This window comes from Nicotiana tabacum, chromosome 11 (assembly GCF_000715075.1).
Source record: "Nicotiana tabacum cultivar K326 chromosome 11, ASM71507v2, whole genome shotgun sequence".
NCBI classification, from domain to species: Eukaryota; Viridiplantae; Streptophyta; class Magnoliopsida; order Solanales; family Solanaceae; genus Nicotiana; species Nicotiana tabacum.
This window is the reverse complement of record NC_134090.1, coordinates 168,794,641-168,801,429: the sequence shown is the minus strand read 5'-3', so window position 1 is coordinate 168,801,429 and position 6,789 is coordinate 168,794,641. Positions and strand designations below refer to the sequence as shown.

The 6,789-nt window shown below is 36.1% G+C and overlaps 1 long non-coding RNA gene across 1 annotated transcript; it reads left to right on the top strand.

Moving 5' to 3' along the window:
* The first annotated feature begins 670 nt into the window (after positions 1-670).
* LOC142166588 (uncharacterized) lies at positions 671-2,758 on the top strand. Its single transcript, XR_012696997.1, has 2 exons — positions 671-1,697; positions 2,485-2,758. It is a non-coding gene; the product is annotated as an uncharacterized LOC142166588 (long non-coding RNA).
* Positions 2,759-6,789: the final 4,031 nt, after the last annotated feature.

The window sequence follows — 6,789 nt, the reverse complement described above, 5'->3', positions numbered from 1 at the left end:
ATTATATTACGATGATGTTATACCTTGCAGTACTACATTACGATGATGTTACGCTTCGCAGTATTAAATTACGACGATGTTGTATCATGTAGTATTGTACGTTGAATTTCTCGTAAAGTAATTGACATCAGTCCAAGGAAAAAAGATTTTTTAGAGATTATAAGGATTAAGCTATTTCAAACAAGTGATGAGTAAATTCGTGAAGGCGAGAGGGGAAGCAAGTCAAAGAAAAGGAATTTTCGTCCAAGTTTGGCATGTTGGGATAAAATTTGGGCCGAGCTAAATACCTGGTATTTATGGACTAGTACCATACAAGGTACCACATGGCCATGATAGTAAGGTATATAATGTGTATTAAGTGAGTAGTATTCTAAGTAATTTGAGATAATTTTTAATTACGTAGAAAATTAATTAATTATCGGGTAACAGGTCATTACCTAGTTAATTAATAATCTTGGGATAAGATTACACCCCTCCCCCAATGTGGCAGTTATCCATTTACATGTAATGACTAAGTATTAAAGTTGCAAGGTGTCACACTTTGAGAAAGAAGTGTGACACCAAGCTAGACATGTGGGGGCCACATAATAATTAAGCATGACTTTCCAAATTCACAATTTATCTTCAATTCTCTTAAAACAGGAAAATAATAACGTTCTGTCTAGGAGAGTCATCCAAGATTCCTCATCCTTTCTAATGTCATCTCTATTCTCTTAAGAAAAGAGTTTAATCAAATATCATTTTCTAAATAAAAACCAAACGTTACTGCTAAGTTCTTACGGAAAAGCTTCAGCCAAGATTATCTTTGCATAGCAACGTTATTGCTTCGGGAATTTCATACGAATTATTCCCTATTTAGATCTCGTTGTTACGTGTTTCGTCGCAATTGGCGTGCGTTAGAAGGATTGTCTAGAGGATCGGTTCAGGTATGTTAAGACTATCCATTCTTTCTTTTTGGCATGATCCATAAGAAATAAATGAAACGAGCAAATGCACAACTTTCATAAATGACTTTATCCATAGAAATCCTAGGGGTGTCTATATTCTTGATTCCCCATGTGAACTATTATTATATGTTCTGTTAATGGGTCTTAGAAAAATACGTATTTGATAAAGTTTACTCGAAAGGCATATTGATTTTTATGGCAATCCGAAAAAATCTTATTAACATATTTCTTATGCATCTCATGCATTTATACATGTACATTGACCCATGACCAGATGCCGTTATATACGCGTATATATGTATATTATATGTATATGGGATATGAAAAAAGGTTACGACGTTATATACGCACCGCCACCTGATCAGCTGGTATACGTTGATAATTTGCCCACAATGGTTGAGATGATATGATGGGATGCCCTCAGAGGCTTGATGATGTTATGAACACATGTAACTACGCACGACATGACATTCATACGCATATGCATGACACTATAAGTATTTCATGATTTACAGAGTTATCCAGACTTACAGATTGAGTCATTTACTCTATATTTCTTCCATGTTTGTTATGTACTTATTTATGTGCTTTACATACTCAGTACATTATTCGTACTCACATTCCTTTTTCCTGGGGACACTGCATTTCATGCCCGCATGTCCCGATAGACAGGTCGAGAGCCCTCCAAGTAGGCCATCAGCTCAGCGGAAGATGTTGGTGCGCTCCATTTGCTTCGGAGTTGCTTGTTTGGTTAGTATAATTTAGATGTGTATTGTTTGGTATGGCGAGACTCTGTCCCGACCTTTATGAAAATTATGTATTCTTAAAGGCATGTAGACAGATGTCATGTACGTAAAAGGTTGTATGGCCTTGTCGGCCTATGTTCAGTGTACAAGTGGCTCTTTTGGTCTTATAGGCCTGTATGTCTTGTGTATAAGTTGGTATCACATGTTGAATTATACTTATCTCACGGCAGCCTTCTGACTCAGTTATCTATGATAGTATGACATGAAAAGATACGTTATGTAGGTACTCAGTTGAGTAAGGTACCGGGTGCCCATCGCGGCCCATCGGTTGGGTCGTGACATACGGATCGGTACTCCAGGAAATCCCCCTGCACATTTATAATTGGGACTATGGGATGATATCGGGGAGACCCCTCTGTACTGAATATTTACTTTGGGACTACAGATCGGTATTCTGGGAGATTTCCTGCATATTTACGATTTGAACTACGAGACGATATCCCGGGAGATCCTCTGCATATTTACGTTTAGGACTACGGGACGATAACCTGGGAGATCCCCTATTGCTATCTCTGTGTACTGAGTTATATTCTTTTTGTGATTTTATTCTTATTCGACTGTTAGTATTTTAACTATACTGTCACATTTCATACTGTTTTACCTTGTTTTTATATATAACTAGTAGGGACCTGACCTTCCTCGTCACTACTCAACCGAGGTTAAGCTTGACACTTACTAGGTACCACTGTGGTGTACTCATGCCCTTTCCTGCACATGTTTTTCGTGCGCAGATCCAGGTTCTACTTCTCAGCCATTCTTCTAGTGAGGCGAGGCGATCCAAAGACTTCGAGGTATATCTGCCGCGTCCTCAGACCTAGGAGTCCCTCTCTATTCCTCATTTAGTTACAAACTTTATGTATTTTTCTTCGTTGTTAGACTTTCTGGAGATTAGATACACTATGTACTTCTGCAGCTTGTGATTTCATGAGATTCCGGGTTTTGGGAGTATTTTCTGTTCAGTTTGAGAGAGTAATATTGTATATGCCGAACGACATTTTAAACTTCTCTATTATGTTACCCGTAAATTGCTAGTTTTGTATCTTTATTTCCTTTTTTCGCAAATTGTTAGGCTTACCTAGTCATAGAGACTAGATGCCGTCACGACAGTTCACGGAGGAAGAACTTGGGTCGTGACAGTTTAATTATTAGGCACGTGAACCATAGTTTTTTCGTAAAATTAGACATTTTATGTATATATTTTTTAAATTTGGTATAATATTAAATGTCGGCACCCATGCTCTAGGAAGATTGAATGGTGCACTTGGTTGAAGGTTCAGTTATTAACAAGAGGTATATGGATCAATTCCCACTATATAAATTTTTGTCTCCTTTTTTAATAGTGCACTCATGTATTAGAAATTATAGATTCGCCTCTGCTTGATATGATGACATGTAAATTATTGAAATTGAAACTCGTGACACTAAAATTCAAATTGTAACTTCTTGATCAGTTTAAATTATCATTTCAGCAACATTTTTTCCACTTACTTCTACTTCTTCAATTTCTCTAATCAGCATTTAACCCCCGAAAAAATGATTGAAAGTGCTAGTATTTAGTTTCAATATTGAGCCCATATGTCCACCCTTACGGGAAAATGATATTATATAGCCGCTCTTAAAATAATAGTCAAAAATATGTATATATTTTTTTGTATATATATACATTTCTGTATGTTATATACAAAAAAATATATAAATTTTATATAATTTTACGGTTATCGAAAGTAAGTAATTTCGATCGCAGGCTTAAAGTAATCTTTGTCCTTTTTTTTTCTTAAAAAAGAAGTTTGAGTAACATGTTGACCTTAGCTTGTGAGAGAAAACATCAAATCCATGACCATGTATCCCCGTGGCTTGAATAGTATTTACCAAATTTCCCCTACTAGTGAAGTCTTTAATTTTTTTTTTTTTTTGGTTTCTGTGATATAATATTTTATTATTCTCTTAAAGAAGATTACGTGTATAAAATGCACAAACATTCTTCTTCTTTTTTTGGTGTTTGGCAAAAATACAAAGACTTCCCTCATAGCTTTAGGAACTAAATAATATTTCTTGCTAGTACTTCTTTTCTTTTGTTAAAAATCAACAATATTTTTCCATTTGTTGAGGAAAGAAATAATGTAAAAGTTGAATAATTTATAGGAAAGCAGCATGATTTTTTCCCTAATTAATCAAAATATTTTTAAATTACAAAGATGCATTTGAAATTGCTAATAAAATTTTGAGATAACATCCTGAAATCTAACGCCATTAAAAATAAATAAATAGGAGCACTAAATAACAAGGCTGATAATATATCTTCGTCTAACAAGGCTGATATATTGATACTAATAAAATAATTGAATGCAATATAATATTAAGATTTCTGTCTAAGGTAGTGTAATCCATTCCCCAAGCATAATACATGTGATATTGCTTAGTCAATCAAAATACGTCATTCCAATATTTGAACATAATACATTTCCTTATCAAAAACAGAAAGGCCAAGGTGTTGATTATTCAGCCTTTGCATATTTCAGTCAGAAGAAACTGCACGTTTTTGACTTTTAAACACACGAAAAACATATCGATGTAGTTTAGCTTGATAACAAAATATTTTCACGTACTTGCTAAGAGACCTCCGCTTCCAACCAAGAGGTTGTGAGTTCGAATCTCCCCAAAAGCAAGGTGGGAAGTTCTTGGAGGGAAGGATGTCGGGGGTCTATTTGGAAACAGCCTCTCTACCCCAGGGTAGGGATAAGGTCTGCGTACACACTACCCTCCCCATACCCTACTAAGTGAGATTATACCGGGTTGTTGTACTTGGTTAAGAAAAAGGACAATGCCCACACGTGAGGCAACGTATAGACCTATACTAAATTAATACAAATGCGTCCTCTCTAATAACATATATTTTAGATTTTAGATGAGATGGTTCAAATGTGCTAACGATTCAATATGAACAATACTTTCAAGAATTAGAAGCCAAAATAAGAGAAGCACAACAATAAGGTGTAGTTGATAACAACTTAAGCTAATGACCCACAACTAACTTCAGGAAATAATGCAAACAAATTATTACTAAATGGCTCTATTAAGCAGCATATATGATATTTCAATTTTTGTATAACCAAATAAAGAGCAAGATTTCAGATGAATAACTTGAGCACAAGTAGAAGTCTTAGACGAAAATAAAAAAAATTCATCTACCTATTTGCAACTCATAAATCTTTATTCCGTTTTTTGGTCCAACAAAAGCCCAAAGGTGTTAAAGAATATGTTGCTGCTTCTAAACTTGACCAGCATCCCATTACTGCAACACAAGGAGAACAATTCATCACTTTGCAGATCCCCGAAGAGTTTCCAAAGCAAAGGAAGAGTCATGGTTTCACTCACATACACTTTGGAGCTGTCCGGATAGCATTAAGAAAAGGACAACCAGTTGTTGTAAGGATTTCTCTCCTTGATACCAGGTATCTTGAATACCGACATGCTAATCTTGGCAAAACTGATGTTACACTGAATACAGGAACAGTCTTTGTGACTGTGTTCCCGAATTTCAATATGTCTCTATATATATGATCCATATCTCACGGAGGCATTGAAGATTCAAGTCCAGATCCTTGGAGCACCGCTTGCTAAGGATGTCATTCAAGCAACTCTTCACTATCAGGTTACATAGAGTGTTCAGAATCATGCTATGGATGGCTTTGATGAGTCTTGCATGCTGAGAAGACTTCTCTACAACCTGTTCCACCTTCTTCTCAATATTTTCCACCCTGCTAAGCATTTTATTCTGAGTGTGTGCAACATTTTTAACAGTGCTATCAATGTTGTTCAAGATTCTTTTTTGGGAAATAGAATTTTCGGACACCCAATTGATTGTTGCATCAATGTCACTCGATGGTGGTTATGGAAGCCCCAATTGACATGGTCAAATGCTTTCTCTATGTCAAGCTTGCAAAGAATTTCCGAGCACCTGCCCTTCATTGCGTCCACGCATTCATTAGCAAGAAGAGCATCTTTCCATGATCTACCTACCTCTAATAAAGGCCATCTGTGATTTGTGTATTACTTTTTTCAATCTCTCTGTCCACAACTTAGAAATGACTTTTTTAGAAGCTGCCAATCAAACTTATGGGTCTGAAGTCCCTCAACTCCGCAATGTCATTCTTTTTAGGTATCAGGGAAATGTATGTGGCATTAAAGCTCAAAGAATACCTCCATAGCCTTCATGATGTTCTCTTTGATGAAAGAACAGCATTTTTTTTAAAAACACATTGAGTAGCCATTTGGACAAGGTGCCTTGTCACTTGCACACTGTTTTATCACATCAATGACCTCCATTTCTTCAAATGGTCTTTGAAGAAGCAAACGAACATGATCAGAGAATACTCTTGGAAGAACAGTCTGATTGATTGCCTTAAATTCATCATCCCACTCAGCCGAAAATAAGAATCTGCCCAGTCTTGTAGTAGCTACATGAGTGTCGCTTTAAATCCAGGTGAAACTACCGCCAGTTAGAGGAGGATCAATGAGTTTGAGTTCTTCAATACAGTTAGCAAAATCAGCCATATCTGCTGTAAAACTGCTGCTGGTTCTTCTTTCTGATGCAAACCTGGTTGTATTAAAGTCTCCACATGTCACCCAGCGCGCAGCATAAGTGCCTCTGATTGCTGCAAGTTCGCACAAGTCTTTCCTCTCATGTCTTTTATTTGGCTTGGAAACCCGAGTTAGATGCCATATGAAATTCTGGTCTGGAAAAGAGAACTTCAAGGTAATGTAGTATTCCCCTGTAGCAATGACCTCTTATTGCCATCTCCTTATTGTCCCAAAATATCTAATAAAATAGTTTTTTTTAAATCGAAGAAGTAATTACGGTAAAATGATCACAATTTGAAGAGAAGAAGGGAATAAGAGAGTGGGAGTTAAGAAGAAGTAATTACTCTGCTAATGAGCTTTCACCTTATCATCTCCTGGAGTAGAACCATGACTTTTATTTGAAAGCTCTCACTTCACATTTCAACATAACATGTATTTATCTTAACAAACACCTA